The sequence below is a fragment of the Procambarus clarkii genome, chromosome 86 (genome assembly GCF_040958095.1).
Source record: "Procambarus clarkii isolate CNS0578487 chromosome 86, FALCON_Pclarkii_2.0, whole genome shotgun sequence".
Lineage (NCBI taxonomy): Eukaryota > Metazoa > Arthropoda > Malacostraca > Decapoda > Cambaridae > Procambarus > Procambarus clarkii.
The window spans coordinates 15,928,962-15,949,813 of record NC_091235.1 but is presented as its reverse complement, the minus strand read 5'-3'; the positions used below and the strand labels follow the sequence as shown (position 1 = coordinate 15,949,813).

The window sequence follows — 20,852 nt, the reverse complement described above, 5'->3', positions numbered from 1 at the left end:
TTTCGATGACTCGTTAAACCTATATTTGTTCACAATATGTTTTATTTTAATAAAGAAAAATTACCAGGTAACGTAATAGATGTGTGGGATCACTGGATTGTTTCAAGCGTAGGTTAGACATGTATATGCATGAGTTCGGGTGGCTATAAATAGGAGCTGCTTCACTAGGGGTCAATAAACATTCTGCTTGGCCTAACGGTCACCATATTTCTTATAGTTACGTTTAATTTGGTTTAGAGTTGGGTTCAAGGCCAATTAACCTCTGGAGGGTTATTAAGGCCTCCGTAATAACTTACTGACCAACCAGCAAGTTTACTGAACATTGTTCAGGACTAAAGTAAACTCTTGTAGTGGGTATATACACCGTAAAGCAGGGTATACCTCTCCGTGTGTATACTTATAGCTTGGTTTAGGTTTGAAGCTTTTCTCGAATAATGCTTCACTGTTTATACACATATATATATGTAACTGTAGTCATTTAAGCATCTAATCTGTTCCTGTGTTCAAAATCATATTATTTAATAACAATAATAATTTGTTTTTCAGATCATACCGTTTTGCATTACACTGCACGAGAAATATTATCGTAAACGCCGGCGAAGAAGCCTGGTGAAGCAGTGTTGGACCTGGTGAAGCAGTGTCGGACCTAGTGAAGCAGTGTCGGACCTGGTGAAGCAGTGTTGGACCTGGTGAAGCAGTGTTGGACCTGGTGAAGCAGTGTCGGACTTGGTGAAGCAGTGTCGGACCTGGTGAAGCACTGTCGGACTTGATGACACCTCGTGTACACTGTTGAGGTGGACAGTGTCTCTAGAAGCTGGTGACGTGTGGGTGTCATTCCAAGACACTGACAAACTCATGCTTGAGGCGTCTTGTACCCAGCAAGAAAATGATCAGAATTTGGACGTAACTTTATGTCAATATTCGTAGTGGTTTAACAAAAGCGACCGAAAAGAATAAACCAAATTCCGGGCCAAAAAGTTACGCGAGTTACGGTTTAATGTTTACATTTGTGTAGAAAACGGCGAACGAAATATGCGCTTCGAGGCCGCACATAGCTGAACAAATTGTGTATTTTGAATCTCAATATATCTCGAGAATCAATATGTATTTTTGGAACTTGCATATTGTTTAATATTTAGTGTATTGGAGACAATTCCTCGGGACTTAATCCTTCAAAAAGGAGGAGTCTGAGTTAGAAGAATCTGGATAATTGGGCGACTGCTGATTACAAGGTGTTAATTACCTTCCCAAGACGGCTTCAGTCTCTTGTGAGGTGAGTATGATTAATTTGTCCTTATATTGATTTATTCATGAGTTATTACGAATATATATATATATATATATATATATATATATATATATATATATATATATATATATATATATATATATTTATGCAATTGACGATCACAAAACACTGATCATTTTATGCGGAAAATCCACAGAGAAATATGAAATGAGGTGAACGTTTCGGCTTTGTTAAAGCCTTTGTCAACACCAGACTGACACCAGACTTGAGTCAGTCTGGTGTTGACAAAGGCTTTAACAAAGCCGAAACGTTCACCTCATTTCATATTTCTCTGTGGATTTTCCGCATATGTATTTATATATATATTATTATATGACGGTGTCAGACCACGAATGAAGAATTGACTTCCTTCGTGGAAGGAATGAATTTTTAAATACGAAAATACTTAAGGAAATTCCTTCTTCAATTATATATATATTACGGGTTATTCATGCCCGTGCCATCTCTTGATTGGCTTACTCTTCATCAATCAATTATGAATAATGTTTGAGTTATGTTTGTGTGAGAGATTGTTAGAATGAGTTATGCGTTTATCGGCGCAATAATAATTATAATATTGGAGCCAAGACTCGTCAAACATTTACACAGTTACTTACGAAACCTTTGTATCTTAATCATGGCGACTTTATTGACATTTTAAGCCGTTTATGATCTCTGGAGCACACACGAGGTTGTTTATAACAAATAATAACTCTAAGTTGTAATGTTTCGAATCTCGTAAACGGTTTAATACATGCCGTTTACGAGATATAAAATACATAGGTGTATTAATACATAGGCGCCATGATTAAGGAAAGATGTACTGGTGTCGCAAGTTGCATAGATACTTGATAAATCGAGGCCCAAATCTAGTTGAATATCAAACCTTACAAGAAATCCGAAAGTGTTAAGTAGATTTGCCAGAAAAAACGTATTTAATTGTCAAAATATAATTGTAAAAAATATAATTGAAAATAATTGTCAAAATCTCTGAGGATATTTTTCAAAGTTACACCATAGCTGTGTAGCCAATCATCAATATCTATCCTCAGGTTATGGCTATTCCATCCAGCCACCGACCCCAAAAACTCATTCGTCGATGTTAACATGAAATCTTGTTGTTGTTCTTGGTGTGTTGAGTTCAGAATAATAATTTTCTAACAAAAAATTACTTATTATATATTAGGATATTTTGCATATTTAGGTGTAGGTGAGGTTAGGTGTTTAGGTTCTGTTTGCGATTATTTGTATTTGTAATACGTGGGTGAAGCATTTACAGCGTTGTGGCTCGAACACAAGTCGTCAGTGAAGCACTTGTTCCGGAAGTGTTCGAACGTCATCAGTTGTGAGTCGTGTGTAAACTGTTTTTCATTCATTAACAGCTGGGGGTTGGCGGGTGGATGGAATCACTTTTGGGTCTTTGTTTGGAGGACGGGCTGGTATTTGTAGTAAGTGGGTGAAACATTTACAGCGTTGTGATTCGAACAGAGGTCGTCAGCGAAGCACTGTTCGAGAAATCTTCGAACATCAGTTGTGAGTCATCAGTTGTGAGTCTAATATAAAACGTTTTTGATTCATAAACAGAAGGTTAGGAGCTGTATGGTACGAATATTTGGTCTTTTATTATAGGAATATTTTGACCCCACCGTCACCCTGACCCCCCCTCACCCTCACCCCCCCCCCCTCACCTCGTTACCACACAGGAAACAGGTAACCTAACCCCAGCATCAAGGTGCTCCGTCTCTCTCTCTCTTTCATCCAGCCAAATTGAGATAAAATAAATTTATATTTTCCTTAACGTATCATACAATTATTAAAAGGTAATATTAAGAGTATTAAGTGTCTTGGTGGCTTTGTCTGCTGGCTTTATTGCTTTGTTATATTGTGGCTTTGTCTTAATGGCTCTGTGTGTTGTTATTGTGGCTTTGTTGGGTTTTTGGCTCTGATTTTGTGACTTTTTATTGCTTTATGGCTGTGTTCTGATTTTTATTTGTATAACTTGGCTTTGTTTGTGGTCTTTCTGGCTTTGTTGTCTACCTGGCTTTGAATACTGTTTGCCTGGCTTTATTTCCCGGCTTTGTTGTCTTATTAGCTTAGCTTGCTATCTTAGTGGCTTTGTTTACTGGCTTTTAGTTATCTTTATGGCTTTGTCTTGGGCTTTACTGAGCGCGCCTCAAGCCACATTTATCGGCTTCAAACACTGTTTTAATTTTTTAATTAAAAAATATAATTGGGTTATTAGATTTTGGTTTTGTATGCATGGCTTGGTAAGTGTAGGCGCCCCCCCCCCACGGCCTTCTCTCTCTCTCTCTCTCTCTCTCTCTCTCTCTCTCTCTCTCTCTCTCTCTCTCTCTCTCTCTCTCTCTCTCTCTCTCTCTCTCTCTCTCTCTCTCTCTCTACCCCTCTCCGAGGACGACTAGTGAGCGCTGACCCTCGAGGCTCGAGTGTCAACTCCAGCTTGTCTCAGGGACAACTGTGTCCTCGAGGAGTGGAGGAGAATATGAGAAGAGTCTTCTCACAGTCTGAAAAGAGCGGCCTCTTTAGGTAGGCGGTTGTACCTCTCCGCGGCTCTGAGCTCTCTTGTCTGTGTGGTACTCTCAGCCTTCCTCTGTGGTGCTCTCAGCTCTCTGTCTGTGGTGCTCTCAGCTCTCTGTCTGTGGTGCTCTCAGCTCTCTGTCTGTGGTGCTCTCAGCTCTCTGTCTGTGGTGCTCTCAGCTCTCTGTCTGTGGTGGTCTCAGCTCTCTGTCTGTGGCAGTTTCAGCTCTGTCTGTGGCAGTTTCAGCTATGTCTGTGGCGGTCTCAGCTCTTTCTGTGGCGCTCTCAGCTCTCTGTGGCGCTCTCAGCTCTCTGTGGCGGTCTCAGCCTTGTGTCAGAGGGCTGTGACCACCAGCCAAAACTCTGAAAACTCATTCACATGGAGACTTTGAGAGAATACTGGGGATTACGGATTACTCACAATGGTTCCAGTCAAAATCCCAGTTCCAATCTGCAGGAACGAATGGGGTAATATATACATGGAAACAAAATCCTACCATTTACCATTGGTCACCAAAAATAGTAAGCGTAGAGAAATATAAAGGTTGGCAGCACTATAAATATTTTACACTAACTAAATAAACTTGTTTTTTTGCACCTGTGATAGATTAATCGAAGTTAATAACTAACTAATTGATGTTACTGTCAATAGCAGCATTGAATGGCTGATTAAAGGATTAAAGTGCATTAAGATCAATGCTCAACACATTCTGCTTGGATCAAGTCCACACACTGCCTCTGATGCATTTAATCACCAACACCACCAGCTGAACTACCCCACAACAGTTGCAGTTGGGGCCTCGTAGCCTGGTGGATGAATGCCCCTGAATGCCCCTGTTACCTAGCAGTAAATAGGTACCTGGGAGTTAGTCGGCTGTCACGGGCTGCTTCCTGGGGTGTGTGTGTGGTGTGGAAAAAAAAGTAGTTAGTAAACAGTTGATTGACAGTTGAGAGGCGGGCCGAAAGAGCAAAGCTCAACCCCCGCAAACACAACTAGGTGAATACAACCCTCCCCTACTGTTGTTACAACATATATATAACTGCTATTTAAACCAGCTTAACTCTCTTAACATAGTAGGGAGCCGGTCGGCCGAGCGGACAGCACGCTGGACTTGTGATCCTGTGGTCCCGGGTTCGATCCTAGGCGCCGGCGAGAAACAATGGGCAGAGTTTCTTTCACCCTATGCCCCTGTTACCTAGCAGTAAATAGGTACCTGGGTGTTAGTCAGCTGTCACGGGCTGCTTCCTGGGGGGTGGAGGCCTGATCGAGGACCGGGCCGCGGGGACACTAAAGCCCCGAAATCATCTCAAGATAACCTCAAGATAGTATTGAAATATGTTAACTAAATGCAGACTACCAGTCATAATAACGTGGCTGATCAAACCACACGTCAGAGAGTAAGGAATCGACGACGTTTCGGTCCCATCTGGACCAATACACGACTTTATAATCTTATCTTGAGATGATTTCGGGGCTTAGCGTCCCCGCGGCCCGGTCCTCGACCAGGCCTTCTTTTTCTTACACCCCCCAGGAAGCAGCCCGTAGCAGCTGTCTAAATCCCAGGTACCTATTTACTGCTAGGTAACAGGGGGCATCAGGGTGAAAGAAACTCAGCCCATTGTTTCTCGCTGGCGCGCGGGATCGAATCCGGGACCACAGGATCACTCGTCCAGTGTTCTGTCCGCTCAGCCACCGGCTCCGGCATAGACAATAATTTTAACACAAATTCCACCTTAAAACCAGTTCTCTGAATATATTGCGACCCCCAGACTGTCTCTTTTAAACGCCTACAGCAGCAGGAGTACCTGCAGCAGCAGCAGTACCACCAACAGCAGGAGTACCTGCAGCAGCAGCAGTACCACCAGCAGCAGCAGTACCTGCAGCAGCAGTACCAGCAACAGCAGCAGAACCAGCAGCAGCAGCAGCAGTACCAGCAGCAGCAGCAAGAGCGACCCATAAGGTGGTGAGGGAGGCTCCCTACTGCTGGCTACGAGGTACTTCTGGTCATAACGGCTGGCGGACTGTTGTCCCCTGGAGATGTATGCTGTTTATAATGGCCTGCAGGTCAGAGGGGTCATGGCCCCTTCCCCGTCAAGGGCAAGCTGATGCCTCGCCTTCCCCGTCAAGGACAATACATACAATATTCTATACATTTGGAGACTGCATGCAAACAGCAGGTCAAGGGGGGGGCAGGGGGACTGATATGGTGGCCGCGGACCAGCATATTAGTGGACGCTCCAGGCAACACTACTGCAGGCAACACTGTCCTCGTTATTACATTGTCTGGTGTTACGTGCAGCTGGTGGTGGTGGTGGTGGAGTACTTGTATCGTGGTGTTTGGTGCAGCTGGTGGTGGTGGTGGTGGTGGAGTACTTGTATCGTGGTGTTTGGTGCAGCTGGTGGTGGTGGTGGTGGTGGTAGAGTACTTGTATCGTGGTGTTTGGTGCAGCTGGTGGTGGCGGTGGTGGTGGAGTACTTGTATCGTGGTGTTTGGTGCAGCTGGTGGTGGTGGTGGTGGTGGTAGAGTACTTGTATCGTGGTGTTTGGTGCAGCTGGTGGTGGCGGTGGTGGTGGAGTACTTGTATCGTGGTGTTTGGTGCAGTTGGTGGTGGTGGTGGTGGTGGTGGTAGAGTACTTGTATCGTGGTGTTTGGTGCAGCTGGTGGTGGTGGTGGTGGTGGTGGTGGAGTACTTGTATCGTGGTGTTTGGTGCAGCTGGTGGTGGTGGTGGTGGTGGTAGAGTACTTGTATCGTGGTGTTTGGTGCAGCTGGTGGTGGCGGTGGTGGTGGAGTACTTGTATCGTGGTGTTTGGTGCAGTTGGTGGTGGTGGTGGTGGTGGTGGTAGAGTACTTGTATCGTGGTGTTTGGTGCAGCTGGTGGTGGTGGTGGTGGTGGTGGTGGAGTACTTGTATCGTGGTGTTTGGTGCAGCTGGTGGTGGTGGTGGTGGTAGAGTACTTGTATCGTGGTGTTTGGTGCAGCTGGTGGTGGTGGTGGTGGTGGAGTACTTGTATCGTGGTGTTTGGTGCAGTTGGTGGTGGTGGTGGTGGTGGTAGAGTACTTGTATCGTGGTGTTTGGTGCAGCTGGTGGTGGTGGTGGTGGTGGAGTACTTGTATCGTGGTGTTTGGTGCAGCTGGTGGTGGTGGTGGTGGTGGTAGAGTACTTGTATCGTGGTGTTTGGTGCAGCTGGTGGTGGTGGTGGAGTACTTGTATCGTGGTGTTTGGTGCAGCTGGTGGTGGTGGTGGTGGTGGTGGTGGTGGTGGTAGAGTACTTGTATCGTGGTGTTTGGTGCAGCTGGTGGTGGTGGTGGTGGTGGAGTACTTGTATCGTGGTGTTTGGTGCAGTTAGTGGTGGTGGTGGTGGTGGTAGAGTACTTGTATCGTGGTGTTTGGTGCAGCTGGTGGTGGTGGTGGTGGTGGAGTACTTGTATCGTGGTGTTTGGTGCAGCTGGTGGTGGTGGTGGTGGTGGTGGAGTACTTGTATCGTGGTGTTTGGTGCAGCTGGTGGTGGTGGTGGTGGTGGAGTACTTGTATCGTGGTGTTTGGTGCAGCTGGTGGTGGTGGTGGTGGTAGGGTACTTGTATCGTGGTGTTTGGTGCAGCTGGTGGTGGTGGTGGTAGAGTACTTGTATCGTGGTGTTTGGTGCAGCTGGTGGTGGTGGTGGTGGAGTACTTGTATCGTGGTGTATGGTGCAGCTGGTGGTGGTGGTGGTGGTAGAGTACTTGTATCGTGGTGTTTGGTGCAGCTGGTGGTGGTGGTGGTGGTGGTGGAGTACTTGTATCGTGGTGTTTGGTGCAGCTGTTGGGGTACCAAGACAATTGGTGGTATGGTTTGCCACCATAGGTGAGCTAGGACAACAGCTCTACTGCAGGGTTAAAGTGGTGGTGGTTGAAGCCACTTTAAGCTCTCTATTGAACACTATCAAGTACAGGGACACACCAAATGTCCAGTACAAAGAAGTGTTCATTATGTAGTAAGAGATAGACGAGGGAAGGTGTGTTGCTGGTGAGCTCTGCACTTGTCTTAGGAGAAGTGAGCAACACATACCACATGATCTACCAAATAATATGTAATATTGACGAAACAACTTTATAGAATCCAGCATGAAGTCACATATTAAATACATCATCAATTCTCGACATGAAATCAATATTTACATAATCAAATACCAACCATGTAACCACCAGAGAAGCTGTTCTCGATTCCCAGTAACCAAAAAAAAAAAAACTGTTAGTAGCAAGTGGTAAATACTAAAGAAAATAAAGATCCCAAGTCATACATTGGTAACTTGCTGGGAGGAGTGTGATACGTCCTCACCCTTGGACGTGCAAGAGCAGACTGCCCGCCTGAGAGCTTGTGGCGGAGGAATACACCAGGGGAGGACCAGGGAACTATTTCATGGCGGAGGAATACACAAGGACAGGACCAGAGGACCATTTCAAAACGGCTTTTTAACTACTCTTTACAATGAGAACTTTAAGAATGATAAATTGGCTGTCATATTGATAAGAAACATAACATGAATATGCAAGTCTTGATTAGATCTTTGTATATGGAATATATACACAAAAATAACAGTGAGTACTAGTGCCGTCTGCGCCTCCACAGGCGCGTAAAGTTACCACCCGGCAAGACCATTAAACTAATTTATACAAATGACTAAATTCCCAATGTGGTGGTCCCTGCGCCCCCCTAGGGACCTCCCCCGCCACAGCTCAGAGTAACAATAACGCAGCAAATCGTGAAGATTACCCTCCCCCCCCACCACGTACAAGGGAACTTCCTTAATTATTAAAGCCACATTTTAGGGCAGACGCTGTTAATTGGTCTCTTAACATCTTCCTCCCCATGAGACTATCATCAGGAGCGCCTGGAGCGCGCGCGCACACCAGCCGCGAGGCAGAAGCAGCAGTTCCATGTTAATGGGACTTCTTAGATCTCTCTAACCACAAAGAACACAGTTTACGAGACTAACGTGACGTTCTGTGCAGATGAAAATGTTGTACATAAGAGAAGCTGACATGTTTTCGTACACCCTGTAGACACAATGGAACCTTTCGTACCAGCTGGGATGAGTAGCCCCGTCTCAGAACGTCTTGGCGGCAACGCTAACTGTCTCCAGGAATATTCTGTGTATAAGTGTGCATTTTAATCATGCGAATATATGTGCAGTCTCTTCCGGCTGGTAGAGAGTGTGAGAGAGTGAGAGAGAGAGAGAGAGAGAGAGAGAGAGAGAGAGAGAGAGAGAGAGAGAGAGAGAGAGAGAGAGAGAGTGAGAGTCACAGAGAGAGTGTGAGAGAGAGAGTGAGAGAGGCGGGAGTGTAGAACGCTATATGCCACAGGAGCAAGAATAGTTCATATTCTTCACTTCTAACACAAACATTTACTTTAAGATCGTTCAAGATGTATGCTAAGAGGTCTAACAACACGTGGCCTTACAGCTGGAGTACCTGTTCTTACCGCAAGTCGAACAGATGCATCAGGTGAAAGAGAAACGTGCCCAACCGTACACTTGGCACATTTAGTAAACAAATAATGTTCCTATCGGAAATTGATCCGCTTCGGGATCATATTACTCTTGTTTACTCTCTTTACCTGCTCTGGAAAACTCGTGACCAGGAGTTCATTAATATATATCAAAGGGCTGAAGGAAAAGCTCCTCAAATCACCTCCCTCAGTACCAAATATTTGTATACACATTTTACAAAATTAATCAAGATAAGAGAGAAAGTATTCTAGCAACGCATACGACATATAACGTCCAGGCTTTGTAATAATTAACTGGAGCATTTTACTGTTCCGGCTGAGGGCAGGGACAAAAATGGGAAGGTATTTGAGGAGAGAACTGCCCCCCAGTGCTCGCTAATAGCCTTTCCCAGCCTCGACACCAAGCTGTACCGGTGGGGGGTACAGGGTACATGGGCCTCGGCCCTTGTACCTACACACACACACACAAGATAGAGCCCAGTAGGCTCAGGAATCTGTACACCAGTTGATTGACAGTTGAGATGCGGGACCAAAGAGCCAGAGCTCAACCCCCGTAAGCACAATTAGGTGAGTACAAATAGGTGAGTTCACACACACACACACACACACACTAACGCACTCTCTCACTCTGCTTCTGAGTATATTTTGTCGTGACACCCACCCACACCCACACACCCACACACTCTCACCCACACACTCCACCCACACTCCCCCCACACCCCCACCCACACACTCCCCCCACACTCACCCACACTCCCACCCACATATTGTGTAAAGCAAGTTGACAGTGGTGAAAGGAGCGGTTAGATTACATTAGGCGGGAGTGAAGGCTCGGGATGGCGTGGGAGGCCTCGTCTGGAGCTTCAAGGTCTCTGTGTCAACAAGTTCTCAATTGGTTTAGTGTGCTGGAAACATTCTGAAATAACCCGTTGTTGTGGTGGTGCTTCGCGTCACGATTTATATGCCAGCCCATATAAATTATTATAATTTATATGGGCTGCAGTTTATATAATTATATAAACTATATACAGTTTATTGATTTATATTTCTTTAATGTTTATATTTTCATAATTATGGGATACTTGTGAGTCTGAATGTTGAGGCGTTGGAACGTTGGGTTATAAGTGAGAAAACTGTGCAATCGTTGACGAAATATGCATTGTCTTGCAGGCGATGAGTCACAATAACGTGGCTGAAATATGTTGACCAGACCACACACTAGAAAGTGAAGGGACGACGACGTTTCGCTCCGTCCTGGACCTTTCTCAAGTCGATTGTCAAATCTGTGTTGTCTTCCAAACCAGATATTCTCTGGGTCTTGGAGTATTAATTAACCGCGATGATTTGAACTGATGGCGGCTCAGAATCTTAATTTTTCCCAGATAACAAAACCGCGTGCGGCCGGCTATCGAGTCTCCGCCTTTGTTGATAATTTATCTAACACAGATCTGATACGACTAGACCAGTCAAACTTAAATTTGAAATCACCTTAATAATTTTCGTATGTTATTTTCAGGCAGTAGTGTGAATAATTAGAGATGTTGGTAAGGGGACATGCTGTATGCAAATTTAGTACATTGAGTATGCAAATAAAAAGGGACTAATTATTGATAGCAAAACGTATGAATAATTAACAGGATAGACCAGGCTTTATGTCTAGAATATCTCTCTGTTGGCATTAACTTACACGATTGTAATATTGCACATAAGACTGAGTAATTAATAGATCATATCTTACAGGATACATTACACATCTTTGTAAAGCTATGTCAATTTAGAGACATAGTTACATAAGTTACCTAAGTATTATTAAGGAATAGCGTTGTGAATAACACGTAAATATCATCTAGGTAAAACAGGAGAAACAAGAAGAGTTAAGAAATAGTTATATACATAGTGTTTATATAATATTTTTGTTAATGTGTTACTGGTAGACTTTCTTTATTTCATAAATATTGCCAGAACAACCGTGGACATCTTCAAGAAGAAACTAGATAGTTTCCTCCAGGGAGTGCCGGACCAACCGGGCTGTGGTGGGTATGTGGGCCTGCTGGCCGCTCCAAGCAACAGCCTGGTGGACCAAACTCTCACACGTCGAGCCTGGCCTCGGGCCGGGCTTGGAGAGTAGAAGAACTCCCAGAACCCCGTCAACCAGGTATCAACCAGGTATGACGTCCCACCCACTCTTGGACGACGGGGTGGTTCATATTACTATTTATTTACTTCAAGGTGGATTGGGCGCCAGGCCGGAAGGTGATATTAAAGATTTTGCAGTAATTAACATCCCCATAACAGCGATCAGGGCGGTCTTTGAAGGGGTCGTTACCATGGGCGAGCTTTGGCCCAGTCAGTCTCCCTTACACGGCTCACCACACATCCTCCCATGTTCCTGGCAGGTCAATGTCGGCGTGTTTAGCATGGGAGAGTTTGTATGTTGGGGAGGTGCTGGTTCTTGCTCCTCTATGTCTGGGGGAAGACCCCTACCTGGGACAGTAGCAGTACTGTCACCTCGTTTACTGCTTCAGACAGTCATTTGTACTGTTGCCTGTCACACTGAGACGGCCCAACCACTTGAGCTGGACGGTAGATTTACTGCATCTCGCTTCATGCAGGTCTGCGGTCAATCCCCCGACCGTCCACAAGTGGTTGGGTACCATTCCCTCCCTCCCCCGTCCCATCCCATATCATTGTCCTGACCCCTTCCCAGTGCTATATAGTCGTAATGGCTTAGTACTTTCTCCTAATAGTAACCTCCCTACCTACTGTCTAAATCTATCAATATTATTCTCACCTGTCACACTCAGACACTCAACAGATGGAAAAACGACGTTTCGGATCATCTTGGACCATAATCAAGTCTTGAGATTAACAGAACAAGGCAACGAGACAGATAGACAAATAGACTGTGATACTCTTTCAGACAAACATTTATCGAGCACTCATCTCCCTGGCCCACCTCAATACCCATATGAGCTTGAACAGACAGCATCGCTGGAGTTCAAGATGCCCTAGAAACTTTGCATCCTGAACAAATGTTGAACATCTTGAACAACATTCTGGTAGCTTTTGTATGTTGTAAGAATTAGACGGAAACTTTGCTGCACTTCAGAGAGTCTTTAACATAAATTTCATACCCATCCTGTGTCTTATCCCCCAAAATTGACCCATCTTGGAGACGGATTTGGGATAGGACACATCTTAAGTGGTTTGCGATATCAATCAATTTTAAGGTGGAAGATTCATTGATGGTGGCATCAGAGGGAGTCGCATAGATGTAGTTTCCGGATGTTGTACCTTTAATGAAGTCACATATGCGATGTACTGTTAAGTTTAAAAAAAAAGAGTCCTTCATTTAACTCGTTCAGGCGATGTCCTCCAAATGACCCCGTTGAGGCGATGTCCTGCAGGGTGCCTCCTTCGGGTGTGCCTAGGGAGCTGACCTTCATACATGGTGAGGAACTGCTGCCTGCCGGTAAGGGCAGCGAGTAGACCGTCTGGCAGGGACACCTGCGAGGGCACTAATGAACCCATAACAGTGAACCGTAACTGCACCCCGCCCTGCCTGCTGGCTTGTGCTACAAAGGTTCCCTTCCTAACGACCCTCTGCCCTCGGGACACGAGACCATGTGGCAACAAAGACATGGCAACATATCACACAAACAAAAAAGCAAACTTTAATAAAGGACGCAAGAGCATATTAAATAAGGATATGCAAGCAAGCACACTCTGATAAAAACATACAAGAGCTTAGAGTAAAACACTCGCTGGAACGAGCTCTGGCTCTTTGATCCCGCCTCTCAACTGTTAATCAACTGGTGTACAGGTTCCTGAGCCTACTGGGCTCTGTCATATCTACAATTGAAACTGTGTATGGAGTCAGCCTCCACCACATCACTGCCTAGTACATTCCATCTGTTAACTACTCTGACTCTGAAAAAGTTCTTTATAACGTCCCAGTGGCTCATGTGGGTACTCAGCTTCCACCTGTGTCCCCTTGTTCGTGTACCACTCGTGTTAAATAATCCATTCTCGTCTACCCTGTCAATTCCCCTGAGAATTTTATAGGTGGTGATCATGCCTGTCAGTAACGTTGGTAATACTGGTGAGACCACGACGTTTCTGTAGTGGATAGGATGATGTGGGATGGTGCAGGATGGTGTTGGGATGGTGCAAGATGGTGTTGGGATAGTGCAAGATGGTGTTGGGATGGTGCAAGATGGTGTTGGGATGGTGCAAAACGGTGTTGGGATGGTGTAGGATGGTGTTGGGATGGTGTGGGATGGTGCAAGATGGTGTTGGGATGGTGCAAAACGGTGTTGGGATGGTGTAGGATGGTGTTGGGATGGTGTAGGATGGTGTTGGGATGGTGTAGGATGGTGTTGGGATGGTGCAAGATGGTGTTGGGATGGTGTAGGATGGTGTTGGGATGGTGCAAGATGGTGTTGGGATGGTGTAGGATGGTGTTGGGATGGTGCAAGATGGTGTTGGGATGGTGTAGGATGGTGTTGGGATGGTGTAGGATGGTGTTGGGATGGTGCAAGATGGTGTTGGGATGGTGTAGGATGGTGTTGGGATGGTGTAGGATGGTGTTGGGATGGTGCAAGATGGTGTTGGGATGGTGTAGGATGGTGTTGGGATGGTGCAAGATGGTGTTGGGATGGTGTAGGATGGCGTTTTGATGGTGTGGCCGTTTGTCTCTGGCCACTAATATCTCTGGTTCTTTATTCCTGGAAAGCTTGAGAGAAAAAGGTCTGACTCAGGGATAAAGTTCTTGAGGATTATTGAACATTATCATTAGGCCTCTCTCCACCCCTCCGCTCTCAGGGAGGGAGGGAGGGAGGGAGGGAGAGGGAGAGAGGGAGGGAGGGGATGGAGGGAAGGTGTGATAAGGTAATTATCAGAAGACGGCACCAAACGATAAGAACTCTACAACATGTGGAAGGTGTGAGGATAAGGATTAGGAATGGTGCCCCACCACTTGGAGGATCGGGGATTGAACGCCGACCTGCATGAAGCGAGACCATTTCTTTACTGGAGGACTTTAATGAGAAAGAGATTAAGAGAGGGAGGAGAGCTAGTATCGGGTGAAGGAAATGAGAGATTTTGAAGGAAGAGTTGGGAATGATTAATGATGAGGGAGGCTGGGGAAAGAGGGAGAGAGAAGGCCGTTGAGAATGGAAGAGATGGAGACTAGAAAGAGGAAGAGAATGGGCTAGAGAGGTTAATATATAAGGAATCTTAAGATGCATCGAAAGTGGCAAGACTGGCCAGTGTGGAGAATGGACAAATCTGGAAGGACGGGTAATGAAAGACAGTGGGAGAGTATGGTGTGTGTGCGCGCGCGCATGTTTGTGTGTGTGTGCGCATGTTTGTGTGTGTGTGTGTGTGTGTGTTCGCTTCACCATGAATCCATCAACTCTAGGTTCCAAACTCAATGGAAATGGAGATTCAGGCGACAATAGTGATTGGCTGCTAATTGAAGAGCCGACCTCGATGTCTGTGGCACAAAGGCTCCTCCGTCACGTATCTACCACCCTGCTTCAGTCCGGTGATAATAAGCGCACTCAGTCGACAACTTTCTGTAAACAACGGGTTTAAAAATATCCCTTCTTTCCTTGCCTCTTAAGTTACCTCCCGAGAGGGACGTCAACACAAGATCTTGGAGAAAGGCTTCAAGAGCTCCTGAAGTCCTTCAAGAGCCTCTGAAGACAAAGACCTTCAAGAGCTCCTGAAGTAAGTCCTTCAAGAATCCCTGAAGACAAAGACTTTCAAGAGCTCCTGAAGTAAGTCCTTCAAGAATCCCTGAAGACAAAGACCTTCAAGAGACTAAAGAGAAAGGCCTTCAAGAGCTCCTGAAGTAAGTCCTTCAAGAATCCCTGAAGACAAAGACCTTCAAGAGACTGAAGACAAAGACCTTCAAGAGACTGAAGACAAAGACCTTCAAGAGCTCCTGAAGTAAGTCCTTCAAGACTCCCTAAAGACAAAGACCTTCAAGAGCTCCTGAAGTAAGTCCTTCAAGAGTCCCTGAAGACAAAGACCTTCAAGAGCTCCTGAAGTAAGTCCTTCAAGAGTCCCTGAAGACAAAGACCTTCAAGAGACTAAAGAGAAAGGCCTTCAAGAGCCTCTGAAGACAAAGACCTTCAAGAGCCGCTGAAGACAAAGACCTTCAAGAGCCTCTGAAGACAAAGACCTTCAAGAGCCCCTGAAGACAAAGACCTTAGCCGTGTCTATAAACAACCTGCGAGGATATAGATTCTTAAAGAATCATTTGAAATCGATAAACTAGCCGCCAGTAGCGTTAAATACGATATTGAAAATGACATTTCGAACAACAACACTATTTTACAGAATCTATCAAAGAAAGTACAGTTCGAAGTGACTGGATACAAGCGAGTCTCCCAAGAATTCAGGAATAAACAGGAGACGCGGAACACTGTAATAGGACATCACGAGTGAGGATAATACAGTTTGCGAATGAAGCAGCGTAATGACTGAAATTCACAATACAAGGGAGTGCCTAACGAAGTAATCAGACTGAACGAATACTGGTGATTAATGGCGTGGAGGGAGCTTTTAACTACCCGCAGGCTTCCTGCCCCCGTCGAGGGGTCTTACGGATAGCGGCCCTAAGGGCTTCTGGTCCCGTCACTAAAGGCAGCAGAAGCAGTCCAACAAGTGAGGACACTTACAAAGGTCACCAGTTTGTTAAAACGGAAATATGGCTTCTTATAATTACCGCTCAATCAGCATGACATCGGCAGTTGATCAACACGTGCAAACTAATTTGAAACCAAATATAGCGTGAACAGTTAGAATGTCACCCGTTAGTGGCAGAGGGAATTTATTGTTAACCAGTTTTACCGGGGAGCAACTGGGGGTCCACTGGTCCGTGTCTGTGGGGGTCCACTGGTCCGTGTCTGTGGGGTTCACTGGTCCGTGTCTGGGGTCCACTGGCCCGTGTCTGTGGGGTTCACTGGTCCGTGTGTGTGGGGTCCACTGGCCCGTGTGTGTGGGGGGGGTCCACTGGCCCGTGTGTGGGGGTCCACTGGTCCGTGTCTGTGGGGTCCACTGGTCCGTGTGTGGGGTCCACTGGTCCGTGTGTGGGGTCCACTGGTCCGTGTTTGTGGGGTCCACTAACCCGTGTCTGGGGTCCACTAACCCGTATCTGATTCCGTGTTCAAAGAGTTAAATGTATTGTCTTAAAAGGAGAACAATTATAGATGAAATAATATAAAATATTTAAGATCACTAAAACGCGTGTCAAAACTAACCAAGATAAACCATTTAGTATTGTTCAATATCACTCAAAAACAATTTCTTAATAAAAACTATTGGCAAACATTTGACCTCAAACGTAGCATTATAATTCATTTTTAATACAACAGAAAACATACAGACTATATTAACAAAATATACAATTATATGTAATATTACTGTGAATGTATTTAAATAGATATGATTGACGTCTTAAACGTCAATCATCCTTATATATATATATATATATATATATATATATATATATATATATATATATATATATATATATATAATATTGTAGCGTTTCGGGCAAGTCCTTAATCCTAATTTTCCCCGGAATACGACCCGCCAGATCGTTTAACAACCAGCTACCCATTCACTACTGGGTGAGAGGCTAAGGAATGGCGCCCAGTCAATCCTCCCCGGGCAGGATACGAACCCAGCGCTCGCGAAACGCCAGGCGAGTGTGTTACCTCTACCCCACGGGGCCTGCTGTCCATAAACAGCCTAGTGCTCAGATCTGATGGTCTACCGTTGCTTGAATTCATTCAGAATTCTTTTATTTTTTTATATATTGCCACAAAGTTTAAGTTAGAATAACTGGCATGATATGGGAAGCCTAATGTGAGCACGGAGCTGAGAATGACTGAATGGGAACACTGAGAAAGGTTAAATGGGAAACATGAGAGAGTGAGAGTTGAGAGAGAGTTGAAGAGTTCAGAGAGCCACCAACCACTCAACCTTCTCCATCATTAATCAAGAAATATAAACACTGAAGGGCCCAAAATAATATTATTCCCGTTCCTAACATAATAACTTGATTCAGCCAATTAAACCAAACGTGGATTAAGGTCAGAGCTGCATCAAAGTAACTTAACTTCAGATAAATATAAAACAGCTAACATCATGTTAAATAAACAAAGTCGTTAGCCGAGGAGTAAAGAGGCAGTAGAGCGTCTTGAAGAGATCATTAATCACCTGGAGGGCAGGCCATGGTGCCAAGGTCACTACGCTCTCAAGGTCAGTACGGTGCCAAGGTCACAACGGTGCCAAGGTCACAACGGTGCCAAGGTCACTACGGTGCCAAGGTCACTTTCGTTAAATTCACAGTTAAAATATTGTGTTAATTATTGTAAATTTTTATATATAAATCAAAATAAATTTGAAGATTAAGAAATATAAAGATATAATATGAATTTTATATTCATAGACCTTACAATGCATTTCTTGGAGGCTAATTAGTGAATAAACAATAGTTGAAAAGTTTGTTTACCTGTAAGACTTTTTAATTTCGAAATGGTAAGATCGAGTCTTATTAAGGAGCTCAAGCAGGAGGCTCTGTAAGATACAGCAGACATTGAGTGCTCTGAAAGATACAGCAGGCATTGAAGGCTCTGTAAAATACAGCAGACATTGAGTGCTCTGTAAGATACAGCAGACATTGAGTGCTCTGTAAGATACAGCAGACATTGAGTGCTCTGTAAGATACAGCAGACATTGAGTGCTCTGTAAGATACAGCAGACATTGAAGGCTCTGTAAGATACAGCAGACATTGAGTGCTCTGTAAGATACATCAGACATTGAGTGCTCTGTAAGATACAGCAGACATTGAGTGCTCTGTAAGATACAGCAGACATTGAAGGCTCTGTAAGATACAGCAGACATTGAGTGCTCTGTAAGATACAGCAGACATTGAGTGCTCTGTAAGATACAGCAGACATTGAAGGCTCTGTAAGATACATCAGACATTGAGTGCTCTGTAAGATACAGCAGACATTGAGTGCTCTGTAAGATACAGCAGACATTGAAGGCACTGTAAGATACAGCAGACATTGAGTGCTCTGTAAGATTCAGCAGACATTGAGTGCTCTGTAAGATACAGCAGACATTGAGTGCTCTGTAAGATTCAGCAGACATTGAAGGCACTGTAAGATACAGCAGACATTGAAGGCACTGTAAGATACAGCAGACATTGAAGGCACTGTAAGATACAGCAGACATTGAGTGGTCTGTAAGATTCAGCAGACATTGAAGGCACTGTAAGATACAGCAGACATTGAAGGCATTATTAGTTGAAGGAATTACTGAATGCTGCAGGAACAAGTGAAGAATGTAAAGGAATTATTGAAGAAAGTGACAAGTGAAGGCAGGATTGCGCTCCGAGGGCCCAGAAACAACCAAGACAAAGCTAGACATATCGTACTGTCGCTGAGGGCAGGCAGTAACGACACACCCGGCGTCGTTAGAGTCACTTGACAAACGACTGGTACCAAACGATGTCTTGGGAGGTAGTTATCAACCCAGATAACCACCCCAAGTCGTCTGGAATACCACCTGCCTTTGTCACCTCTCTCCACTGAGGTGTTTGTCTTGCTGTATAGGAACTGCGACTTAACAGGACCCAACCGGACGACTTTTCCATGGTGTCCCTGGCATGGTGTCCCTGTCATGGTGTCCCTTCCAGGGTGTCCCTGCCATGGTGTCCCTGTCATGGTGTCCCTTCCAGGGTGTCCCTGCCATGGTGTCCCTGTCATGGTGCCCCTGCCATGGTGCCCCTGCCATGGTGCCCCTGCCATGGTGCCCCTGCCATGGTGTCCCATGGTGTCCCTTCCATGGTGTCCCTGGCATGGTGTCCCTTCCATGGTGCCCCCTACCATGGTGCCCCCTGCCATGGTGTCCCTACCATGGTGCCCCCTGCCAATCTCATCATGTATGGTAGGCTTGTTAGTCAGTCATTAGCTCAAGGAACATTCACATTATTTGTCATTGTTTGCCACTTTTTTTTAAGTGGTAACCGCCTCGTTGATATTAAGGTGACGGGGCTGTTTAGCTCTCGGTCCCGCCTCGTGTAATTGTTCCATCAGCGAGAGACGATTAATATTCCTTAATTTGTAATTCCATTAATAGTTTCCTTGGTCACAATTCAGTGACCTCTGACGGCGCTGTTAGGGGTCTGTCTGTGTGTGTGTGTGAGGGGTCTGGTAGCTGAGTGGACAGCGAACGGTACTCGTAATCATGTGGCCCGGGTTCGATTCCCGGCGCCGGCAGAGACAAATAGGCAGAGTGTCTGTCACCCTGATACATACTGTTATCTAGCAGTAAATAGGTACCTGGGAGTTAGACAGCTGTTACGGGCTTCTTCCTGTGTGTGTGTATGTGTGTGTGTGTGTGTCGTGTTAGTCTCTTCATTCATCTCAAGCGTGGTTCACTAGAGATATTTGATATCTCTACGACAGAACATTTAACCAAACTCAATGTTTCAAGTCTATTTAGAGGGAGGAGGGAATATTTCTATATAATTTTCTATATATTTCTATATCATATTCTAGGCATGACAAAGTGGGTCATATTATATGAGGGTGGTTGAGCCCAGTTTAAGGCTGTTAAGAGTCATCTTCCTCTGTAGTTAAGGTGCAAATAGAGCTGCCTACAACGACAGCAAACCATAATGACTTTGTCAGAACTGTCACTATGGCAATATGTTGCATGGTGCTCCGGGATATTGGCAGGTGGAGGGCGCATAACCTTATGTATACATATTGTCCGTCCTTGGGTGGGGGGTGCTGGGGTGCTAGAGAGGGGGTGATGGGGTGCTAGGGAGGTGGGGGGGGGGGGGGTGGGGGGGTGCTAGAGAGGGTGTGGGGGTGATGGGGTGCTAGAGAGGGGGGGGCGTGATGGGGTGCTAGAGAGGGGGGTGCTGGGGTGCTAGAGACGGGGGTGGGGGGGTGATGGGGTGCTAGAAAGGGGGGAGGGGGGTGATGGGGTGCCAGACAGAAGGGGAGTTTACTAAAACAAGGAAATCCATAATTTAACATTTCAATTAACAAAAACCTCTTGTGTTGAAATTATCTTTTAAGTTTTTTTGTAATGATTCAGAAATTGTTCAGCAACGTGGAATCACTACTAAAATATAATGGTTGTTAAGAAACAGCCGTCAGCAGCGCCATGTCTCTGATGCGGGGAAAATGAGAGTTATGATGAGGGGGAAACGGGAATATTATTAAATTTTTTTAATTAATACAATTATTAAAATGATTAAATTTAATTATTATTAAATTAAATAAGTGAAAGTACTCCATTAGTCTGTTAGCACACAGCCTCACTCTCATCACCAAGTATATACCTGAATTTACCTGAGGGCCACTAACACTAGTAGCCTCGACGAGGACAGGAAGCCAGCGGCTTGTCAATGGTCCCCTCATTTGCTTGGATGATCTTTTCCAGCTGTTCTTTAAGAGTTAACAGAGTTTTGGGATGTACGGCTTGGGCGGGTAGGCGGTTCCA

The 20,852-nt window shown here is 45.2% G+C and overlaps 1 protein-coding gene across 2 annotated transcripts in view; it reads left to right on the top strand.

Moving 5' to 3' along the window:
• Positions 1-550: 550 nt before the first annotated feature.
• The window catches only part of LOC123767563 (pyrokinin-1 receptor), a 142,275-nt gene continuing 121,973 nt past the window's right edge, over positions 551-20,852 (top strand). For both annotated transcript variants that reach the window (XM_045757317.2, XM_045757308.2), the window contains exon 1: positions 551-1,273. The gene's annotated coding sequence lies outside the window, so the exon portion shown is untranslated. The remainder of the gene's footprint in view (positions 1,274-20,852) is intronic.